The 25,670-nt window shown below is 40.1% G+C and overlaps 1 pseudogene; it reads right to left on the minus strand.

Annotated features, from left to right (window-relative positions):
• Positions 1-2,224: 2,224 nt before the first annotated feature.
• On the minus strand, positions 2,225-3,328 carry LOC712596 (keratin, type II cytoskeletal 8 pseudogene; annotated as a pseudogene).
• Between the last annotated feature and the right edge of the window lie 22,342 nt (positions 3,329-25,670).

Below are 25,670 nucleotides of genomic sequence, written 5' to 3' on the forward strand. Positions count from 1 at the left end.
CTGTCTTAGCTGCCTCCCCAGCAGAACCACCCCGTTATTGTTCCAGTATGTTGCTAGTGCCCAGCCTAGTGCCCGACATACGTGGAGCAGAAGCTCAATCATAGCTGTTGAAATGACATATGTGTAAGCATAAATGGTTATAAACATGGATAGCATCGAGTGTGATACAACTTACTCCCTATGTAAAATTTAAACACTTTGGGTGATTTTTCTATTTTGGGATGTGGATGATTTTATTATGTGCTGCTTTTATTTAGTGTATGGTTAATATCAGGGGAGATGTGGATTTCAGTGACATATTGGATACTCTAATGCACCTGGAATTATTATAACACTTAAAGGCAGATAAGATCCCAGGGGCCAAACAGGAAGAAGATAAGGAAAACTAGTCCTGAAAAGTAACATCGAAAGCCTCCCATTGCCTTCCTCTTTTGCAAAACAGCCTATCTCGCTAAAAGCCAAAAGTTGATAATGGGATGTAGATTATTATGGTAATGTGAAGTCAAGGAGGTGATTTGAGAAGAAGACATTATAATGTAGACAGAACCTTAGTCTATACAGACTTTGGGCAAAAGTCTCTTCCTTGGAGATAGGCTTTAAATGTTGCAATGCCTGCTCTCCTGAATATGAAGGACCTTATGAGGACCATGAAAATGTTTTAAGGTTCTACAGGTTCTTATCTTTTGTTTTTGTACATTCCCATGTAATTTAGAAAGACGTTCTAATAGGGCTGGTGCAGTGGCTCACATCTGAAATCCCAACACTTTGGGAGGCTGATATGGGATGATCTCTTGAAGCCAAGAGTTCAAGACCAGCCTGGGCAACATAGCAAGATTCCATCCCTACAAAAAAAAATTAATACATTAGCCCCATGTAGTGGCATGCACCTATAGTCTCAGCTACTCAGTGGGGCTGAGGTGGGAGCATCACTAGAGCCCAGGAGTTACAGGCAACAGTGAGCTATGATTGTGCTACCACACTCCAGCCTGGATGACGGAGTGAGATCCTGACTCTTAAAAAAACAAAAAAAAAAAACAAAAAAAAAGATGTTCTAATGTTCTAATAGGATTTAGAAAATAAGAGTCCTAGGGACCAGGCGCGTTGTCTCACACTTGTAATCTTAGTACTTTGGGAGCCCAAGGCAGGAGGATCATGAGGTCAGGAGATTGAGACCATCCTGGCCAACATGGTGAAACCCTGTCTCTACTAAAATACAAAAACTTAGCTGGGTGTGGTGGCACAAGCTTGTAGTCCCAGCTACTCGGGAGGCTGAGGCAGGGGAATTGTTTGAACCCAGGAGGCAGAGGTTGCAGTGAGCTGAGATCGTGCCACTGCACTCCAGCCTGGCAACAGAGCAAGACTCCATCTCAAAAAAAAAAAAAAAAAAAAAAAAAAAAAAGTCCTGGCAAAGGTAACCAAGGGACATTGAAACCATCCAAGAAGGATGATGGCAAACATTTATATAGCAGTGATTATAGTCTGGGAAGTGTTCCAAGGGCTTAACATGTATTAGCTATTTTGATCCTCAACACAACCTTATAAAAGAAGTACTATTTTTATTCTTATTTTGGAGATGAGGAAACAAGAGCAGAAAGGAGCTAAGTAACTTATGCAAGATGATTACTATTGTGCCATGGTTATGAACTTTCTCAACAGGAAATGAATTTAGACATGAAAAAAGGCAGACTATCGTGTTCCATAAAATGAACAAATAAGAGTAGGAGAAAGGAAATCTGCTAACGACCCCAGAATTAAGATAGACTCTTAATGGGGTGGTTGTTGACTTAGAACTGGGGAGGGGCACAGTTCTTGCTTCACAAATTTGGCTCCTCTGAAGATTTTCTTACTCCTTGTGTGAGTATTTTCATCTGTCTATATATGTCCTAACATTCTGCAGATTCTTCTTAGCACATTGAAAATATGAAGAAAATCCTCATTGGCCTACAGAATGAGACTAATGGGCCCTTGTGGGACTGATTTTTTTTTTGAAAGAACTACCTGAGGTTTTATTTTGGACAAAAATAAAAGCAATTGAATTTTTTTGTAGCTGGAGGCATGGGCAAGGGGTATCCCCAGGCAGTAAACTTCCCCATGGGTGGGCTGAGAGCTAGGGGTGAGCCTCAGATGGATCTCCTGTTCCCTTTGCTCCCCTGCACAGCAGCCTCCCTCCTGGGCTCTGGGGCAGCCACAGGAGGGGCAGGCTGGGAGGGGCTGCCGCAACTGTTCACCTAGGCAGAACGTCAGAGGACTCAGACACCAGCTTCCCATCGCGGGTCTTGATCTTCACAACCATGGCCCTGGTGGAACTGGTGTGGCTGAAGGAGCTGGAGCCTGCGCCAGAGCCAAAGCTGGAGCCCAGGTCGCAACTGAGGCCGGGGCTTGTGAGGCCCTCATAGGCTGAGCTCAAACCACCTGCATAGCCACTGGTGGTCTTCGTATGGATAAACATGTTCTGCATCCCAGACTCCAGCTGGCTCTCCTCGTCCTCCAGCAGCTTCCTGTAGGTGGTGATCTCGATGTCCAGGGCCAGCTTGATGTTCATCAGCTCCTGGTACCCACGCAGCTACCGCACCCTGTCCTGCTTGGCCCGCTGCAGGGCGGCCTACAGCTCAGACAGCTTGGCGTTGGCATCCTTAATGGCCAGCTCCCCGTGCTGCTCTGCATCTGCGATGGCAGCCTCCAGGGAAGCCCTCTGACCTTTGAGGCTCTCAGTCTCAGCCTGGAGCCAGCTGATGTTCCGGTTCATCTCGGAGATCTCAGTCTTTGCATGCCGCAGGTTGTCCCAGCGCTTCCCAGCCAGCATCTGCAGCTCCTCATACTTGATCTGGTCCATGCTCTCAGCCTCAGCCAGGCTGCAGTTGGCGATCACCTCATACTGAGTCTTGACCTCAGCGATGATACTGTCCATGTCCAGGGGGGCAACTGTTGTCCATGGATAGCACCGCAGACGTGTCCGAGATCTGGGACTGCAGCTCCTGGATCTCCTCTTCATACAACTGCCTGAGGAAGTTGATCTCATCAGTCAGCCCTTCCAGGAGAGACTCCAGCTCTACCTTGTTCATGTAAGCTTCATCCACATCTGAGGACAAATTCATTCTCCATCTCTGTAGGCTTATTGATTTCATCCTCATGCTTGTTCTTGAAGTCCTCCACCAGCCCATGCATGTTGCCGAGCTCTGACTTCAGCTTCACCTTCTCCTGGCCCAGAGTCTCCAGCTGCTGCATAAGGTTGTTGACTTAGCTCTCCAACATGTTGTCCATGTTGCTCCGAGCCGTCTTCTGCTGCTGCGGGAGGCTCCACTTGGTCTCCAGCATCTTGTTCTGCTGCTCCAGGGACCATACCTTGCCAATGAAGGAAGCAAACTTGTTGCTGAGGGTCTTGATCTGCTCCTTTTCCTGGGTGCGCATGGCGTGGATGTTGAAGTCCACCTCCAGGTTGAGGGGGCTCAGCAGGCTCTGGTTGACCATGACAGCAGTGATGCTTCCCATGCTGCTGGCCCCACCATAGCCTCTGCCCAGGCCACCTTGGAAGCTGCTGCTGCCCACTCCAGAGAAGCTGAAGGAACTGATGCTGGCATCGAGCCCACTTGTGTGGAAGCAGCTGCTGAAGGCCTGGGGGCCAGAGGTGGACACCTTGTAGGACTTCTGGGTCACCCTGATGGATATAGTGGAGGCAGGAGTGGAGGCAGAGGGGCTGAACAAGGTAGGGATTCCAGAATGAGTGGAGAAGCTGCTTCTTGGTCTGAAATTTTTTTCTTTTCAAACACTGAGGTGGGGTGGAATCTGAGAGCATGAAAAGATTGCGATCACAGGTGGGATCCAGCTACATGTGGATCTTTGCCATTTTACTTGGAATCGAGGACCGTTTGGATCATCCACTAGGTGTGTCTCAGAAAGCACAATACTGGGAAAGATCATTCTCCTCTTTGCAGAGAGAGAACATACAAGAAAAAATAAGGGCATTCTTCACTTAGCTTGATTCACTTCTCCAGTGACACAGATATCCAAAAATGAAGCAATTTGACAAGAGCCAAAGTTCTGAATGTTAGTGACAATGGGAATATACTCAGAAGACGCACTTAGTGTCAGAAAAGTTGGGAGACAAATGTTCAAGATCCTGAAAGCAGTAAATGGCAGCTGTAAGGCTCTATGGCAGCCCAGGAAACAGCAGCCCAGAGGCCCACATAAGAACCCCACATGAGAACACTGGAGGACAGTGGCAGGAACAACGTGTCGGTGAGGGGTCCTTCTGGAGGCCTGCAGTGTCAGAGCCACCCCACTCCCCAAGCCTCTTGTGATTCTAGGTCAGGGATCACTGGAAGCAGTTCACTAGGACAATGCTTGGGCTGCTGGTTCACTCCCCAGGGAGAGTTGGATGTGAGAGCAACTGCAGCACACAGGTCTTGCAGCACACACTGGAGACAGCTGGGGAGGAGTGGAAGGTGGTGACCATATGAAAAGAAGAGATTTGAGTGAATTCTGAAGATTAGGAGCTGGTGCAAGAAAGTCAGACATGATCAAAGAAACAATAAAAGATGAGAATGGATAAAAGTGTCTTCTAAGAGGTAAGAGAGTGGGATACGATCAAGTTACCATTAGGGGCAACACGTGGAGATGCAAAAGGTGCTCTGAGATGTCCTCCTATTGCAGGGTTGACTTAGGTGAAAAAGATCTGGCAAGCCTACCCTTCATGGCTCCAGATAAGGGTGTATGGAGGTCAGTTCCATATGAGGACATAAAATAAACCATGCATAAACAGAAAGATATACTACATTCTTGAATGAGAAAATTTAATATTATGAAAGTATGAATTTTCCTGTTAATATAAAAATTGAATGCAATCCAAATGAGGACATTGATATATGTGCTTAAATTGTATTAAATAAACTTAAAGTTGACATGGAAGAATAAATGTTCAAGAATAGTCAAGAAAATGTGAAAGAAAGGACCTTAGAAAATGTTAAAACAGAAGTGAAGTCTCTGTAATAAAAGCAGCGTAATATTATCATAGAAACAGGCAAAAAGATAAGTGGAACTATGTAGAATACAGTACCCCAAAATAGATTCTGCAGCCTGTGAGAATTTAATATATAAAAAATATATTTTAATTTATCACAGAACAGTGGTTTATTTAATAAGTAATATAGGCAAAATCAGCTATGCATTGGGAAAGAATAATTTTGGTTCCTGCCTCTCATCTTATATACAAATAAATTTCAGATGGATCAAAATCTTAAAGGTAAAGAATAAAAGGATGAAACCTTAGAAGATAATATAGGAGATAATAGGTACAAGTTGGAGATTGATGAAGCAGGAAGCCTATAAGCTATTATAAAAATTAGTCAGATTTGATTTTTATAAATATTAAGACATTTTAAAAGGTGAACTATAAGACATACAAAAGTAAAGTACAAATAATGGATTGGGGAAAATGTATAATGGAGCTTACAGCTGAAGGGTATATTAAGTACAAAGAACTATATTAATTACAACTGAAAAAAGATGATTAATAGAAAAAAGGGTAGAGATATAAGCAGGCAGGTCACAGAACAGCAAATCCAAATGCTCTAGCAGAACAACAACAACTTTTTGGTCTTTCAACTTGCTAGCAGTCAGGGAGAAAACACATTAAACTAACAACGAGTTGCCACTGTGCACCAATGTTATCAACAAAAATTACAAAGGACTTTCACCTACTGCTGGTAAGACTGTCAGGAAAACGGGATCCTCATTCACTGTTGATGAATATGTAAATTGTTCAGCTTTTTGTGAAGGCAATCTGGCAAAATCTGTTTTTTTTAAAAGCCTCCTAATACCTAGATATAAAATTACCAATACAAAAAGAAGTATGCACTCAGATGTTTATTTCAGCATAATTGTGGTACCCCCCAAATCCTGGAAACAAGGTAAATACACATTAACAGGGGAATGGTTAAATAAATTGAGGTATATTGGACCAAGGAATATCATGCAGGTACTAGAGCATCAGCTAGAGCTACACTAATTGACTTGGAGGAATTTTATGAAACAAACTAGAAATGCAAGATGCAGAGGAGTACATATATATAAGATAATCTCATTTTTGTGAAATTTATGACCAAAAAAAGCCCCTTGATTTTACATATATGTGTGTATATATGTTGTATAGCTGTAGGTTTTACTTTTATAAAAATATGTGTTTGTTCATAAATATACACACAAAAATATTATGAAAGGATGATCACCATAAGGTCAACGGTGGTTACTGCAGGACACGAGTTTTCTGTGTCTCTAGTGTCTTTTGAGTCTGAAGACAGGCCACGGAGCAGAGTGAGCTCTGGAACCAGACGAGTTGGAATTGAAGGCCAGCTCAGCTGCCTTTTAACTATGACATTTACTTAATCTCTTCGTGTCTCAGTTTCCCCATTAGTGAAACGAATTTATAAGACCTAACTCACAGGCTTGTTATGAGTATTTAATTAAACGAGTCAATATTTAAAGCACCTAGATGAGGGCCTAGCACACAGTAAGCACTGTATAAGTCTTTGTTAATTAAATGTTCACACATGGCTTAATTTTGCTGTAACCAGAAGGTATTATTTATATAATCCGAAAAAACAAAAAATGCCAGACATGGTGGTTCATGCCTGCAATCCCAGCACTTTGGGAGACCCAGGCAGGTGGATCTCCTGAGGTCAGGAGTTCGAGACCAGTCTGGTCAACATAGTGAAACCCTGTCTCTACTAAAAATACAAAAATTAGCCGGGTGTGGTGGCGGGCACCTATAATCCCAGCTACTCAGGAGGCTGAGGCAAGAGAATCACTTGAACCCAGGTGGGCAGAGGTTGCAGTGAGCCGAGATCACACCACTTCACTCCAGCCTGGGTGAAAGAGTGAAACTCCATCTCAAAAAAAAAAAAAAAAAAAAAAAAGAGAAAAGAAAAAAAAAAGAAAAGAAAAAATGTAAACGACTTTAAAGGAACAGACTTGGGTATTGTTTTAGTAGAATTTTCTGATTTGAAAAAGCATACAATTAAAAAAAAAAAACTTTTCCCCTTCGCTTTCTCTATGAAGTATGAGTGAAAAACCCAAAACTTTTATTTCTGAGAGGAAAATAAGAAAGGATAGAAGAGAGGGAGGAAGGGAGGCCAGCTGGGAAGGTGGGAAGGAAAAAAAGAGAAAGCTGCATGTGAGCCTCTATGGAAAGGTCTCTAAAGAGTAATAACTGGCACATGTGTCAGGTGCAAAGCCATGTGGATAGTATGATCCTTTGTGTAAATGAAGATGAAGGTGATATGCACTGGGTATATGCTGGCGTACATATAAAATGCCTTCTGAAAGAAAATTAAAACAGATCTCAGTAGTAGTTACTTCTGAAGACTTTGAGGGGAGAGGAAAGGAATACAAAGTTCTCACTATATTGTGCCTTTCTGTATTTGTGGACTGTTCTAATTACACACATAAATTATATCATTTTTAATTTCTTTTTAAATGTTATTTATTTATTATATTTTAAGTTCTTGGATACATGTGCAGAATGTGCACGTTTGTTACATAGATATACACGTGCCATGGTGGTTTGCTGCACCCATCAACCCATCATCTACATTAGGTATTTCTCCTAATGTTATCCCTTCCCTAGCCCCCCACACCCTGACATGCCCAGGTGTGTGATGTTCCCCTCCCTGTGTCCATGTGTTCTCATTGTTCAGCTCCCACTTATGAGTGAGAATATGTTGTGCTTCGTTTTCTGTTCCCGTGTTAGTTGGCTGAGAATTATGGTTTCCAGCTTCATCCATGTCCCTGCAAAGGACATGAACTCATCCTTTTTTATGGCTGCATAGTACTCCACCATGTATGCATGCCACATATTCTTTATCCAGTCTATAATTAATGGGCATTTGGGTTGGTTCCAAGTCTTTGCTATTGTGAACAGTGCTGCGATAAACATGTGTGCATGTGTCTTTATAGTAGAGTGATTTATAATCCTTTGGGTATTATAAATCCAGTAGTGAGATTGCTGTATCAAATGATATTTCTGGTTCTAGATCCTTGAAGAATGGTCATACCATCTTCCACAATGGTTGAACTAATTTACATTCCCACCAACGTGTAAAAGCATTCCCATTTCTCCAGATCCTCTCCAGCACCTGTTGTCTCCTGACTTTTTAATGATTGCCATTCTAACTGGCATGAGATGGTATCTCCTTGTAGTTTTGATTTGCATTTCTTAATGACCAGTTATGATGAGCTTTCTTTCATATTTTTGTTGGTCGCATAAACGTCTTCTTTTGAGAAGTGTCTGTTCATATCCTTTGCCCACTTTTTGATGGGGTTGTTTTTTTTTTTTTCTTGTAAATTAGTTTAATTATAGATTCTGGATATTAGCCCTTTGTCAGATGGATAGATTGCAAAAAAATTTCTCCCATTCTGTAGGTTGCTTGTTCACTCTGATGGTAGTTTCTTTTGCCGTGCTGAAGCTCTTTAGTTTAATTAGATACCATTTGTCAATTTTGGTTTTTGTTGCCATTGGTTTTGGTGTTTTAGTTATGAAGTCTTTGCCCATGCCTATGTCCTGAATGGTATTGCCTAGGTTTTCTTTTAGGGTTTTTATGGTTTTAAGTTTTACATTTAAGTCTTTAATTCATCTTGAGTTAATTTTTGTGTAAGGTATAAGGAAGGGGTTCAGTTTCTGTTTTCTGCATATGGCTAGCCAGTTTTCCCAGCACCATTTGTTAAATAGGGAATCCTTTCCCCATTTCCTGTTTTTGTCAGGTTTGTCCAAGATCTGATGGTTTTAGATGTATGGCGTTATTTCTGAGGCCTCTGTTCTTTTCCATTGGTCTATATATCTGTTTTGGTACCAGTACCATGCTGTTTTGGTTACTATAGTCTTGTAGTATAGTTTAGAGTTAGGTAGTATGATGCCTCCAGCTTTGTCCTTTTTGCTTAGGATTGTCTTGGGTATACAGGCTGTTTTTTGGTTCCATATGAAATTTAAAGTAGTTTTTTCTAATTCTGTGAAGAAAGTCAATGGTAGCTTAATGGGGATAACATTGAATCTATAAATTACTTTGGGCAGTAAGACCATTTTCGCGATATTGATTCTTCCTATCCATGAGCATGTAATGTTTTTCCATTTGTTTGTGTCCTCTCTTATTTCCTTGAGCAGTGGTTTGTAGTTCTCCTTGAGGAGGTCCTTCACATCCCTGGTAAGTTGTATTCCTAGGTATTTTATTCTTTTTATAGTAATTGTGAATGGGACTTCACTCATGGTTTGGCTCTCTGTTTGCTTTCATCCCTCGGATGCAAGGCTGGTTCAACATATGCAAATCAATAAATGTAATCCATCACATAAACAGAACCAATGACAAAAACCACATGATTATCTCAGTAGATGCAGAAAAGGCCTTCCATAAAATTCAACCCCCCTTCATGCTAAAAACTCTCAATAAACTAGGTATTGATGGAACATATCTCAAAATAATAAGAGCTATTTATGACAAACCCACAGCTGATATCATACTGAATAGGCAAAAGCTGGAAGCATTCCCTTTGAAACCCAGCACAAGACAAGGATGCCCTCTCTCACCACTCCTATTCAACAAGTATTGGAAGTTCTGGCCAGGGCAATCAGGCAAGAAAAAGAAGTAAAAGGTATTCAAACAGGAAGAGAGGAAGTCAAATTGTCTCTATTTGGAGATGACATGGTTGTATATTTATTATTTCATTTTTTAAAATGTCACAAAGAACTATAGATGATAAGATGATAGGCCATTTTATATTTTTATTTCTCCGTATTAAATATGTCACAAATGTTCTTTTTTTTTTTTTTTGCTTTTGTTAACAGTTTTAGGGAGATATAATTTACGTACCATACAGCTTACCCATTTAAAGTGTAGAAATAAATGGTTTTTGGTATATTCACAAAGTTGTGTAACTATGACCGTCATGAATTTTAGGATATTTTCATCACCTCTGAGAGGTTCTTCAGCTATCTCCCACTTCTCCCTCCATGGCTTCCCCAGTCCTAAGCAACCACTAATCTTTGTTTCTTTAAGTGTATCTATTGTGGACATTTCACATCAATGGATTCATACAATATGTGGCCTTTCATGTCTGGCTCCTTTCACTTAGCTAATGCTTTCAAGCTTCATCCATGTTGTAGCATGAATTGGTACTTAATGCCTTTTCATGTCAGAATAATATTCCATTTCATAGATATACCATATTTTATTTATCCAATAATCAGTTGCTGAACATTTGGATTATTTCCACGTTTACACTGTTATGAATAGGGCTGTTATGGACATTTCTGCCCAAGTCTTTGTGTGGTCGTATGTTTTCATTTCTCTTGGGTAGAAGTGTAATTACTGGGCCATATGGTAATTCTGTGTTGAACTTTTTGAGAAACTGCCAGGCTGTTTTCCAAAGTGGCTGCAGCATTTTACATTCCCACTGGCAGTATAAGAGGGTTCTAATTTTTCCACATGCTTGCCAATACTTGTAATCTGACTTTTAAATCATAGTCATCTTAGTGTATGTAAAAAGTTCTTTTTCAAAAAAAAAAAAAAAAGAGAGATGAGTTCTAGCCTTAAATGGTGAATTGAAACTTGTCTAAACATTTTCTTTTCTCCCAATATCTAATAGAGTGAGCAAAAATAGTTAAAACCAGAAAAACAATGCCAATTTTAATCAAACCAGGAAAGGACTATAAGCTAATTCAATACATTTCAAAAATTAATGTCCAAAGAAAGAAACAAAAAATTATTGTGCACACCAGGCTGAGCTCTTACTTCCACCTCTGTCCCCATCCACAAAATTCATATTGATAAATCAACAAAACCATGTGAATTTTAACTAATGTTCTCCACCCAGAGAGAAGCAGCCTGAGTGAATAGCCTTATCTTTGCTTTCTTTTTATTTTTCCCCAAGACCTCACTTGTAACCCCCTGGTGCTGCCATCTGGCCCAAGCCACCATCATCACTATCATGCCACCTGCATCACTATCATGACTCCTAATTGGCTTCCCTATTTACACCCTTGCTACCTACAGTCTATGCTCAACAAAATGATCCCTTTAAAATTAAATTAGATAACGTCACTACTCTGTTCAAGAAAAGCTTTGATTCCACTCCTGGCAGATATTCAACATAAGTGGGCACATGTGTGTGCCAAAAGACACACATGAGTGTCACTGACAGCTTTTATTCTTAATAGCCCCAACTCTAAACAAGTCTAAATGTTCAACAGATGAGAAAAATTATTATATATTCATATAATATTCATTTTTAATTTAATTTAATTTAATTTAATTTTAATTGAGACAGAGTTTCGCCCTGTCACCCAGACTGGAGTGCGATGGTGCGAACTCAGCTCACTGCAACCTCTACCTCCCAGGTTCAAGCGATTCTCGTGCCTCAGCCTCAGGAGGTTGCTATTCATCTAATAAAAAAAGAATTATTGCTCCACAAAACATTATGCATTTCACAGCCATGATGCTGAGTGGAAGAAGCACGAAGTAATCCATACTGAATGGTCCCATTTATATTAAGTTCAAAAACAGGAGAAAGAAATCTAGTCTTTGAGCATGATAGTCAGAAGAGTCATTTCCTTTGGGAGGTTATTGACCAGGAGGAAACAATGAGGAGACTCCTGGGGTGCTGCTGACACTCAATAACTTTGTGTGGTGATTGTATATTTGTTGACATCAGTAATATCCATTGAGCTGTATACACTTAAGATCCGTGGACTTTACTGTTTGAATGTTATACCTCAATGTAAAACATGAGAAACAAAGAAAGAGAAACAAAGTAAGAAAGAGAGAAAGGAGGGGAGGGAAAGTGAGAGGAGGGGAGGGGAGAGGAGGGGACGGGAGAGGAGAGGAGGGGAGGGGAGAGGAGGGGAGAGAAGAGGGAAGGGGAGGAGGGGAGGAGGAGAGGGGAGGAGGGGAGGGGAGCGGAGGAGAGGGGAGGGGAGGGGAGCGGAGGGCAAAGGCCGGCTTCTCATCTCATTCATAGTAAAAGTCACAGTTCTCACCATGGCCTAGCAGCCTATGTGAGGTGCCCTGTTTCCCTGATTCCTCCCCGTCCTATTCTCTCTCTTGGTTGCTCCACTCAAGCCCCAGAGGCCACCGTGCTCTGCCTGGAGCACACCAGGCATCCCCTGATTGAGAGCTTTTGTGGGGATCATTCCCACTGCTTAGAATATTTTTCCTCTATTTATCTGTATGGCTTCTCCTTCAAATCTTTGGTCAAATTTCACCTTTGAGTGAGACTCACACTATCTACCCAATTAAAATGGCCACTGCCAGTGTCTCCTTCCCCTGCACTTTTCATCCTTTTTATTCTCCGTGATGCATCTATAGCACTCATCACCTTCAAAGGCACTTATCTAATGTTTTAGTATGTATTGTCTGTTTCCCTCACTAGAATATAACGCACAAATACAAGGATTTTGTGTGTTTTGTTCCTCGATGGATCTCAAGTACTTAGATAAGTGCCTGGTACATAGTAGACACTGAGAAAATATTTGTTGAATGAATGAATAAGTGAAAAGCAGAGACATTTAAATGAAGACTGAACAGAGCCTCCCCTAAACTTTCTCCCACTCTCTGCTACTTCTTCCAGCATTAAAAAAAAACAGGCAGAACATGAACTGCTCAACCCTCAAACAGGACTTAGGGGAAAGAAAACAATCTTAGTCCTAGATACAAAGGGAAGAAAGTCAAGAAATCACTCACATTATATCAGAGGAAAGAGAATGCCAGGAAGGTACCAGGGAAGAGTAATTAAGATGAAAAGAAACAGAACAGTAACCTGTAAACATACCAAGAAAAAATAAGGTAATGTAAGAAATTTTTCATGCAAAAGACAAACAGAGCACCATATAGATAAAAATACAACTCAGAGAACAGAAGGAAATCCCTCAGAGCTTCTTTTTGCTGTAAAACAAGTTACTAAAAACATGAATTCAATAAAACAAGAGTTTGGAATCATGCTTCTGGCAATGATGGACTATTTTGTAGTAGACCAATTCTCCTGCTGAGAAGGTGTAGACTAGCAGAGCAGATTAACATGCATGCATACACACACACACACACACACACACACACCCCCATCTGAAGGCATCAGACAGCTACCAAGGCAGTGAGTACTTGAGAAGGCAGAGAGAAGAGAGATAGCTGAGACTGACATTTGGCACCATTATTTCCCCTCCAAGCTTTTTGGTTAAGAGGTGACTGCAAGGCTAGGAAGTTGAGGATAAATCTAAAGCTTAGGGAGAAAAAGGCTAAGCAGAACTTCTGTAAGTCTCATGGGGCTGGGATATAACAATCAAACTTCAGACCCACAGAAGAGGAAGAAACCTGGTAAGAAACACCTTGAACATTCAGCTGGGATCACCAAAAGCATAGATACGCCAAATAAGAATAACTTATAAATTGCCCAGCCTTTACAAAAATAAAAATAAAAAAGGTTTGAATGAGCTCAATCTCTATTGGGATTAAGAAGATCTTTATTCCTATTTGCTCCCTAAAAGTAAATCTTATTCAGAGTAAGATATCATTGTTTAGAGCTTCAATTTATCTTGACAATTTATTGCATGCAATGTCTGATAGTCAATCAAAAATAACCTGGCATGCAAAAAAAAAAAAAAAAGAAAAAAGGAAGGAAGAAAAGAAAAAGGGATAAAAGGAAGAAAAGGAGGGAGGGAGGGAGCGAGGGAAAGGAAAGAAAAGAAGAAGAAAAGGAAGAGGAAAAAGACAAGAAAATATTTGCATGTGAAATCCAAATATTAGAGTTAACAGGTAGGAATGTTAAAATAATGGTTAAAGCACTCAAGAAATTAAATGACAAAATGGTGACTATCAGCACAGACTGGAAGTTCTACCCAGAGGAGAAGAAGTCATTATTCAAAAAAGATACTTGCACACATATGTTTATAGCAGCACAATTCACAGTTGCAAAATTGTGGAACCAACCCTAATGCCCGTCAGTCAACGAGCGGATAAAGAAACTGTGGCTTATCTATATGATGAAATACTACTTAGCCATAAAAAGGAATGAATTAACAGCATTTGCAATGACCTGGATGAGATTAGAGACTATTATTCTAAGTGAAGTAACTCAGGAATGGAAAACCAAACATCGTATGTTCTCACTGATATGTGGGAGCTAAGCTACGAGGACGCAGATGCATAAGAATGATACAGTGGACTTCGGGGACTTGGGGGGAAGGGTGGGAGGGAGCTGAGGTATAAAAGACTACAAATATGGTGCAGTGTATACTGCTCAGGTGATGGGTACACCAGGATCTCACAAATCTTCACTGAAGAACTTACGTAACCAATTGCCACCTGTACCCCAGTAACTTATGAAAAAATAAAATAAAATAAACAAGAATTAAATGGGATTCTAGAACCGAAAGATAGAAAAACTGAAATTAAGAATTCAAAAGGCTGAAGGAGTTTCACTACTGATTAGGCTGTTGAAATTGTGAAACATCATTGTTTCTGCCCACACGACGACGTCAGATAAACTCAAAATTCCTCTTCTTTAATGACATTGAAGGGCTGTGGACACATTGAAGTCTAAATGATCGGCGTTGCAGAGCAGGGCAAGCTCTTTCCGAGTGAGGAGTGCCCAGCAGCCATTTCCATGTGAGAGAGTAGTTGTCTTGTCTGGTGGCATGCATGTGCCCCTCAAAAACCCCTTGAAGGAAGACCTGTTGGTGCAGCGGTTGGGAATGCTGTCAGATGACAGATTTGGACTATTAATCCCTTCATGGGTTGCTTTCAGCTGCAGAAAGCCAACTCGCCCAAAGCCATGCTTTCCTTGGGGTGGTCCATATCCAATGACTAAGGCATTTTGGCCCAACCCAGGAAAACTGTGACTGGCCATTTGATTCTAGAACTCTTTGTGGGGTTGGTTGAGGCTACAGGGTCTGCATTGCGGGTTGACTTCCCTTTCTGCCTAAATCTGCTTTTCCCCCCTCCCTTCCATGGATATTGGTTTCTAATAAACATTCCATCCATTAGACTCTGTCTCAGAGATTGCTGCCTGAGAAACTTCACCCATGGCAGTTAATGCCTGGAGTGTCCAAGAAAGCGAATATTCAAGTCGGATTTTGGAGCTCAATTGCCTTCTTCCCAGCTGGCAGTGAGGACCCTATATCCTTGGTGATAAGTGCCACGTAACTGTGGCACAAGATGACAGTCCAGTTGTGAAAACTTTCACTAGCGATAAATGCTGATGGGACGCACAGAAGGGAAAGTCCAAGCTGGTGAAACGCACCAGCCAACCTTTGAAAGGCCCAGAGAAATAGTAACTAAAAAGACAATGGTTGTTGGGAGGCCAAGGTGGGCGGATCACCTGTGGTCAGGAGTTTGAGAACAGCCTGACCAACGTGGCAAAACCCTGTCTCTACTAAAAATACCAAAAAAAATTAACCGGGCTTCGTGGTGGGCACCTGTTATCCCAGTTCCTCGGGAGGCTGAGGCAAGAGAATCTCTTGAACCTAGGAGGTGGAGGTTGCAGTGAGCCGAGATCACACCACTACACTCCAGCCTGGGAGGCGAGAGTGAAACTCCATCTCAAAGAAAAAAAAAAAAAAAAAAAAAAGACAGTAGGATTAGATACCTGTTGCTAAACTCAATTGACACTTTAGAAAAAGATAAGGAAAGACTAAAAGCAGTTAACTGGCAACTGAAAGAGCAATGTAAACATCAGAGTATTTTTTCTTTGTAGGAAGCAAGGAGGCTCTGCAAGTGGCCTGCAGTGAAAGTGCAGAGAAAGCTGAAGATGGGGCCCAGGAGTTAATCATCAGAGAAGCAGAGCGCCTAAGGTTTAACTTCCAGCCATTCAGGCCTGCAATGGTCAGAAGAATGAGACACTCACACATAGGATGAGATACCTACGTTGAAAACCCTGAATCCTGAAAACCTTAAATATGCACATTTCCCTGAAGTTCTGAGCCTTCAGAAAGAGGCCATCCTTCCCCATCAAGAGTCCCTTCCCTTGAAGACAATCCACAGGCCTCTCCCTTGTGAGGCCGGGATGTGACTCAGGATCTGCCCCCTCCCTCCTCCCTTGTCATTAGGCCTGTCGCTAGGGAGAGGTCACAGGATGTCTCAGCCTGAAAATGCAGACAATACAGGGCCTGAAAATGGAGGAAAAGGCCTATACCACAAAGGATTGCCATTCCCAGGTAGCACGTTCTGGTTGGAGCCAGGGGCGCAAGTGTGGGGCTGGATTCTGAGTGCTTGACAAGGGGAGCTCTAAGCATAAGACTGGATGAGGGAGAGCCTATAATTTATTTGTACTCTTCCAAGATATAGAATTTACTACCCTGCAAGGATTCCTAGAAGCATGGACAAAATGATGGCCTACACCTCCTCACTACCCTCTGCTAAATGAGGGAAAATGCCAGAACTACTGTAGCCCCAAATGTAAAGCTAGCCCCTCCAGATTCAACAATTCTTTCCTACTTTTTCTGAGTTAGTGGTGGCTAGAGCTATTTCTTAGTCTCACTGTGCCTGCATCATGGACTAGGGAAGTCAGATATCACCTCCAAAACACTTGAAACTAAAAAATACCTCAAATTAATTAAATCAGAACCCCAAACGCCACCCAGATGACATCCTGAGGAGATCAAAGAGATGAACTCCTAGAGAACCTGGAAAGGAGAAAGAAATCTTACAGTCTTTAGTAGCCTGGTCAAACACGTGGAGAGCCCTGATGGAGGAATGGGCCTGACCTCACTCTCGAGAGAACCATTTCTGAGCTGGAACTAGCCAAAACTGTTACTCATCCCCTCCCAGCTTAACTCCTAATGTGATAGAAGAGATCATCCCTTCATTTTAGCTATTTGACAAAAAAAAGGTGTACCTTTTTGGGGAAAAATGATTCAGTCTCCTCTCTTTTGTCCATCATACATATCATAAAATTTAAAAAGTGTAAAATATATGAAGAAGCAGGAAAATGTTATCTATAATTTAGTTTTAAAAAAGCATTCATAGCAGCAGACCTACAGATGCAGATGACACAGATTTTGAAATTAGAGACATGAACTTTCATAATCTCTTTTCTTAACTTAGAGAGATATTTAGGAAATAATCTCTTATTTATTTGAAGCTTGTAATTCCCTCAGTTTTTTTTCCCCTATCATACTGATGAAAAATCCAAAAACTTGACAAGTTTGGCAAGATTGTAGGGAAACAGGGACTTTCATATATTGCTGGTTGAAATATAAAATGCAATTATCCCATGGAGGAGAATTTGGCAATACTGAGATAAACTATGAATGCATGTATTTGGTTTTTTTTTGACCTATGGATTTCAGGTCTAAGAATATACCCTGAAGACACGTGTTTAACAATGTGAAAAAGCATATGCAAAAGTTATTTGTTGCAGTATTGTCGTTGTAAAATACTATAAACTACCTAAAGTAGAGAACAAAGAAGACTGTTTTTACTGGCCAAATCTGATATAATTTAAGCATTAAGATAGATAAGAAAAATAATGGTTGAATAAACTATGGTACATGCATACTATGCGGTATTATTAACTGGTTTAAAAAATGAGAAACATCTCTATGAACTGAAAGGGAGAAGTTTCCAGAATGTATTATAAAGTGAAAAATAAAAGAGAACATATGCAATATGCTACCTCTTGTGAGAAAAAAGAACAGAAAACAAGAAAATGTACACGTACCTGTATAATTTTGTAAAAAGAAACAAGACTGATAATACAAAAATGAGTGAAACTGGTTACTAATTAGGGAAGGAGATGAGCGGATAGGGTTGCAGGGGAGGGGAGGAAATGTTGTTTCTCTTAGTATACCTTTCTACACAATTTTGACTTTTAATTGTATGTTCATGCTTTACATATTCAATAAGGTGAAATAAAATTACAATGGTGGGGGGAAACCCCAAACTAAATGCAAACAGTAACAAGTGAACTTAATGGCTTTCAATGAGTAAAGTAACTTCCTGAGGAAGTTAAAAATTCTTTGTATTGTGGAAAATATGCATAACATAAAACTTATCATTGTAACCATTTTAAATCTGTATCTATTAAAAGATTTTTCTTTTTTAAAAGACAGGGACTCACTATGTCATCCAGGGTAGTCTCAAACTCCTGGACTCAAAGGATCCTCCTGGATAGCTGGGGCTACAGGTGCGCATCACCATGCCTGGCTTATCCATTTTAATCATTTTTAAAGTGTACAGTACAGTGGCACTAAGTACATCCACATTGTTCTGAGGCCATCCCCACTATCAATCTCCGAAATACTTTTCATCTTGCAAAACTGAAACTCTACAACCATTAAACAACAACTCCTCATTGCTTCCAGCATTTGGCAACTACCATTCTAGTTTCTATCTCTACGAACTTGGCTATTCTAGGCACCTTATATGGGTGGAATCATACTGTATCTGTTCTTTTATGAGAAGATTATTTCACTAAGCACAATGTTTTCAAGGTTCATCCATATCGTAGCATGTATCTGAATGTCATTTCTTTGTAAAGTGGACATAAATATATTGCATGTATGTTACGCATTTTGTTTATCCATTCATTTGTTTATGGATGCTAGAGTTGCTTCCACCTTTTGGTTATTGTGAATAATGCTGATATGAAAATGGGTGTACAAATATCACTTTGAGACCCTACTGTAAATTCTTTTGGATATATGCTCAGAAGTGAAACTACTGGATCATACAGTAATTCTATTTTTAATGTGTTGAACTGCCATACTGTTTTCTACAGCAGTTGCACCATGTTATATTCCCACCAACAGTGAACAAGGATTCTACTTTCATCATATCTTCACCAACGCTTGCTATATTTCTTTTGATTTTGTTTTTTTAGTAGTAGCTATCCTAATGGATGTGAGGAGATACCTCGCTGAGGTTTTGGTCTGTATTTTCCTAAAGATTAGTGATGTTGAGCATCTTTACATGTGCTTATTGGCTATTTGCATGTCTTCTTTGAAGAAATATCTATTCAAGTCCTTTGTCCATTTTTTAAACAAGTTGTTTTTGTTGTTGTTGTTGTTGTTGTTGTTGTTGAATTGTAAGAGATTTTTTGAACAATATTCTGGACATTAATCCTTTACCAGGTATGTGATAAACAAATATTTTTTCTGATTACATGGTTTGCATTTTCATTTTGTTGATAGTGTCCTTGGGTGCACAAAAGGATTTAAATTTGATGTAGCACAATTTATCTATTTTTTCTGTTATCTGTGCTTTTAGTGTCATTTCCAAGGAATAATTGCCAAATCCAATGTCATGAGGCTCTTCTACATTTTCTTCTAAGACTTTCATAGTTTTTGGTCTTATGTTTAGGACTTTGATCTATTTTGAGTTAATTTTTGAATACGGAATAATGTAAGTGTCCAACTTCATTTATTTGCTTGTTGATATGTCATTTTACCAACACTGTTTGTTGAAAACATTGTTCTTTCCCCATTGAATGATCTTGGCACTTTTGTGGAAAATCAATGGACCATATATATAAAGGTTTATTTCTGGGGTCTTTATTCTATTCCATTGATTTGTATGTCTGTTTTTATGGCAATATTCCAAATAAGTTTAGAGCACAGTACTTTGGCTTCGGTCTGAAGAAATACCTGTAATCAAATGTTGAACTCTTAACAGGCTTGTTTGCTGTAGTGGTATGAATATCCTGAAACTATTTTGTGGGTATTGTAGAACTGAGCAAATGAGTGAATATAGCGAGGTTGTCCAGAGCAACATGGAAGATGGGAGATAGAAATACATAATGGGGAAAAGGAAACAAGAACCTTGGACAAATTCAAATTAAAGGCATCAGTATAAACATATTTTACCCCCACACACGCACATTTCACGTCTAAGAACATACCCTGAAGACACATGTTTAACAATGTGAAAAAGCATATGCAAAAGTTATTCATGCACACAAAAAACACATTTGTGTGTGTGTGTGTGTGTTTATGTGTATGTATATATATATTCCACTGAAAAACCTAGGAACATTGACACACTGTAGCAATAAGCAAACTGAGAGACTAGATCTTGGTTTCTAAATGCTATTCACCATTCAAAGGAAGCAGGGGTCCATAAAAGAGTGGCTTATTCAAGGACTGGGGCAGGGAAAATACAGGATGTACCTGGAACATCTCATTGTACCAGAAGAAAATAAGAAAGTATTCAAAAACGATGAAGATACATACAAAAATTGAAGGGGATTTCAGTGGCCAAATCTGGGATAATTGGATAATCAAGGTAAATAAGAACAATAATAGACAACAATAAAATAAGAATTCATGAGTTCAGATAGTAAATAATAAATTAATAAATGAATGACAGAAGGGAAAAGCTCTTTATACGGTAGCATGCTGACTAATCAATATAATAACAATGATGGATTTAGAAAATCACCCATTATAAGCCATCATAGTGAAAAGAGATTTAGGCAAGAATCATGATGCATATACAAGTGGGAGACAGAGAGTCTGACAAGAGACAAGATATTGGCATAGTCTCAAAGTATCTCCTTACAAATTTCTTTCTTATTTATTATAATTGGGAAGCAGGTAGCTGTAGAGTGGTGAAGCTTGACAATACAGTTGTCTATAATTAACTTTATCAGTTAGAGGCAAATGGCCCATATTCAAATGTAAAAGTCTGGGCTTTGAGAGTATGACTGAGTCAGTATTAAGACACCTTCAGAAACATCTCAGTGTAGGTATAAGGCATGAAAATATGGGAGGGCGAAGAAACAGAAGATGCTATTTTGGGGAGGAGAACTGAGGAACACGTGCCTACTATGTGCTCAGAGCGCTACACTGGAACCACAGAGAGTAGGGGACTAGCCTGCTGCCCTTATGCCACTTCAACAGTCAGCAGCAGCCTCCACCTCCATCTGCCAGCACCTTCAGGGTTGGCTCCAGCAGCTGTGCTCACGCTTCTCCTTGGCCATGTGCATTGGGGTGATTGCTGGGCAGGGTGTAAAAGCTCAGCCCCATCAGCCAGATGGGGACACTCTATTGGCAATGCTCAGGATGGAGTCCTTGCTGGCCTGGACTTCTTCCTCTGCCAATCCTGCTTCCCCCACTTCCTGTCACAGGCTCGTTGATCTGTAATCAATGTGTACCCAAACTCCATCTCAGCCTCTGCTTCCCAAGAATCCAACTGGAAACAGGCTTCTTGGAAACCTACTGATTTTTCCACTAAATTAAGAAGGAAAATATGGGCAAATCATACACTTAAAAAAATACATTGTTTCAAAAGAGAGCAACAGATGAACACAGGCTGTTCCAACTAATGAAGATCTTGTTTTTGGAGATCTAATGAACTAATGAAGATCAGTCATTTGGATGGGGGATGAATTTTCGGAGATGCCCTGTTCTGAGAAGAAACAGGTTGGATTGCATATCAGTTCTCTAATTCAGGTCTGCTGTAACAAAGTACCACAAAATGGTTGGCTTGAAACAACAGACATTTATTCATTCACAGTTCTGGAGGCCAGAAGTCCAAGATCAAGGAGTCAGCACTACTATGCCCTTTCTCCTCGCTCCTATGGCTGACGGCAATCTGCGGTGTTCCTTGGCAAGCAACTTTATAACGCCAATCTCTGCTTCTGTCATCACATGACCTCCTTCCCACTATGTCTATCTACATATGGTGTTCTCCGCTCTGTGTGTCTGTATCCATGTTTCTTCTCTCCTACGGACATCAATCATATTGGATTAAGGGACTACCCTACTCTAGTATGGCTTCCTCTTAACTTACATCTTACTTATATTTGTAAAGACTCTATTTCCAAAAAAGGTCATATTCACAAGTACCTGGGGTTAGGGCTTCAACATATCCTTTTAGGAGACATGATTCCATCCACAACAGATTTCCTCCTAGATTAGCCCACTGAAGCTGCTTTAGGCCTGAGTTTTAATGCTGAACTGTAGCAGTTGCACTGAAAGTAACGGAAATAGGAACTCCTCCCTCTGTCACTACTTAACTCTCTGATCTCCTTGGAGGCGGCTCCCAGCAGCAGCATGTTGGGGTCTTTAGAGAAGAGAAGTAAAGAGAGTGAGGAAAGTTTAGATGTAAGACCAGCCAGAAGGTTGTGTGGGCTCTGGAGAGGGAAGAGGCTCTACTGCAAGTAAGTTGGGATCTGTTTACCATAAGGGAGAGCACCATAATTAATCCAGGCTTCCTGCATATGGAATCATACCCTTAATCCTGATGAGGGTGAGCAGTGAGTTGGCTTCACCATTACCCAGGAGCTTTTGCTGAAGTGAAGGTTCTGAGTGGTGGCACATTGCAGTGGGGGATCCCATGGTGCAAGGTAATCCCTCTACTGTGCTGGTGGCCACAGCTCCCAGAGCAGCTTTGGGAGAGTCCTTGTGTTCAAGGAGGGTGGGAGGCAGAAAACAGCCGGGTGAGGGCACAGGAGCTGCCATGCAAAGGTGGGCACATCTAGAAAGCCATATTCATACAAAATTATAAATGTGGATCAACTTAACTAAAAATAGGTCCCCTGAACCAAAGAAGTCTCTGCCAATATATGATAAAGTTAAGCATTTGTTAAAAGGTTTTGAAGTAGCTCACTGTTACAAGGCTGGGGTTTGTCCAAGCTGGAGCTATAAAAGCAATTACAAAGGTGCTCTCAGTAGCACAAATGTGCTGATTCTCGCATTTGACATGGAATTTTTATAGCTTATTTGTGGATGGAAAATAGCATCAAATATTTGCAGGAACTTGTCTCCTTCTTCAGAAAGAGTTGTGGCTAATTAGAATTTCTCTTTTATTTTGCTCCCTGACCTCTCAATTGGTTTGTAAGCTATTAAGTGATGCACAAGCAATTTGTTTGAGGTATAGGAGTTGTTTTGCATCTACTTTGCATAAAAGCATCAAAGATGGTATTGAAATATGTTAAAGTTATTAGGCAATTTAAGACAGTGTCATTGTTTTCTTCAGTGGCCAATGACTGTTTAAAACAAAGCTCTTGTTTCCTATTTAGCATTTCAGGATACATTAGTGATGCATTATTAATGTATTAGGAAGTGTTAGTTTTAGACAAACAAAGCTATTTGGTAAAATTGGGAAAGAAAGAGGGTATTCATGCAGGCACAATTTAGTAAAAATATATGTGGAGCTAAAATGTATATTCTTGGCCTAATTTGAAGCATGACTGAGTCTATATTTGATGGTTTTCACCTGAAATGTAGAAGATACTCAGTCAATATATATTTTTGAAAAACATCCTTCTTACACTACCATTTTCAAGTAACATTTGTGAGAGAAAATAAAAGTTATTTGATTCTTTGAACAAAAAGGTAAGTATAACAAGTAGTCATAATTTGAGACCCCAATTTCAATTAGGTTCCTGCGAATGTTTAAATGGAATCTCTTCAATTATCTATACAATGACACAAAGAACCCAATAATTAGAAAAAACTTGTAGCTAATTGGAATATGTTTTAGCATATAAATCACATTATATATGGTGTTATATTATAATTCTTATGAGTGTTAGCAAAGTCCTAGAATTCCCTAAGGCTCTAAATTGGACTGCCAAGATATAAAGATAGGAGAGATAAACTTCTGTGCCATTAAAACATGTGGAAAATGAGTTCTGTGATAATACAGTAGTAATTTTGGGCCTATTCCATCCATTATCAGTACCTGTCATAATTCACATTTTGCACATTTTGATTTATCAGCCAATTTGAAATGCAAGTTAGAAGGAAGAAAGGTGAATCAGAAGTGAACATTGACTCAGGAATTCTGCCTTGCATGGATGAAAATCTGGAGTTGGTGTCGTGATACTTTTTGTGAACCCTACCTAAGTAAATATTGAATATAATTTGATGCCTAAGTGTGTCCCCAAAATTAGAAAGAATTGTGGTTCCTTTTCATTAACAGTAAATCTATAAGGATTGGACGGATCATATTTTTCCTTGACTGAAGGGAGAGAAAAATGGATAGCCAATACTGGGAAGAAGTACAAGCCATCAAGAAATTGTGGGCATGTCCTATGGTTGGAGAATGAAGGAAGTATGCATAAAATCATGGTCCTATCACTTTGGAGTCGAATGGTTCCGCTGAGATCATCTTGTCCTGTAGACCCCCCTTCTTTGGCAGGGCAGTGCTGCAGTTCTGCAGAGGGCCCTTAGAGAGTGTGGGGAGTAAACAGTGGCCTAATGGGTGGGGTTCTGGGAACCCAACGCTTTCTGCAACCAGAGAGGCCCATCTGATTAATATATTTGGGTTTTACATAACATTTTATGTGAAGAAAGACTCTGCTGTATGGAATAACAACATTTCAAGTCATTGTAGTTGGGACCTTCACTCCCCCACAACCTCTGTTTCAGCAACATTATTGAAGAATGGAAATAAAGATCTACAAAGCTACACATTGGCACATGTTTTAGGGGTCTCTTTTACCGGCATTATCAGATTTGGCAAAGTAGATTCATCCGCTGTATGCATCTTTGTAAATCCAACATGCCAGGTTTAGGTTTCTAAAGAGATGTTGGGGAAGAATTCATGAATCCTAGCTCAGGGTTCTTAAGGAGTGGGTACCCCTCCCCTCTAGCATGCCAGACATCATCATATCTTGCATGATGGATGCTCATGAGCTAGTCTCATGCATACATGCATTTTCCAACAAATATTTACAGAACAGCCACTAAATACCAGCTAAAGTGCTTAGTCAATATTCCAGAATGGCTAGAATGAGTCACCTGGCAACCTAAAAGTGGACACCAATTTACCTTTCTGTTGGAGTGAAAAGTTTTGATGACAGTTTGCACATAACAACGTTTTAATATGCTCAGCGTGTATTCCAAGTAGAATTATCAAGAAATGACAAGCCTCCCTTTTCCACCCACATTACAGAACTAGATTTGGGCATCTGAATAATAAGGAAAATTAACCGTTTGCAAATTTATTTTAAAATATATTTATTGAGTTCCAAAAATGTGGGTGGGTGGGGTGGGAATAATTACAGGACAGACAAAAGCTGGTACTTTGGAGGCTGAGGGCTTGAGCTCTAAGGAAGCAGAGAAAAAGTAATTCTGGTACTCGGAACTCCCGTCCCTTGCCTGACAGAGAGAGGGCACTGATGTCTGCAGAGGCAGCTGTATCTAAAACCAGTGTAGATGGCTCTGGGGCTCACAGTGCAAGAGTGGCAATGGACTGATATTGTCTAGAACACTTCTGGTGTATTTCAGCATTCTGAGACTTGTATCCTCATAGTCAAGATCCCGAGGTAGAGCTAAGATTCTGAACCCTGTATTAGTCAGGGTTCTCTAGAAGGACAGAACTGACGAAAAAAAAAAAAATATATATATATATATATAAAATGTGTGTATATATATTATGTGTGTATATATATATATAATGTGTGTATATATGTGTGTGTATGTATAGATATATGTATGTAGGAGATATATAAATGTGTGTGTGTGTGTGTATATATATATGAGTTTTAAAGTATTAACTCACACGATTACAAGGTCCCACAATAGGCTGTCTGCAGGTTGAGAAGCAAGGAGAGTTCCAAAACTCAAGAACTTGGAGTCTGATGTTCGAGGGCAGGAAGCATCCAGCATGGGAGAAAGATGTAGGCTGGGAGATCTGGCCAGTCTCTCTTTTCACATTTTTCTTCCCGCTTCTATTCTAGCCAAGCTGGCA

The sequence above is a fragment of the Macaca mulatta genome, chromosome 3 (genome assembly GCF_049350105.2).
Source record: "Macaca mulatta isolate MMU2019108-1 chromosome 3, T2T-MMU8v2.0, whole genome shotgun sequence".
Taxonomy (NCBI): Eukaryota; Metazoa; Chordata; class Mammalia; order Primates; family Cercopithecidae; genus Macaca; species Macaca mulatta.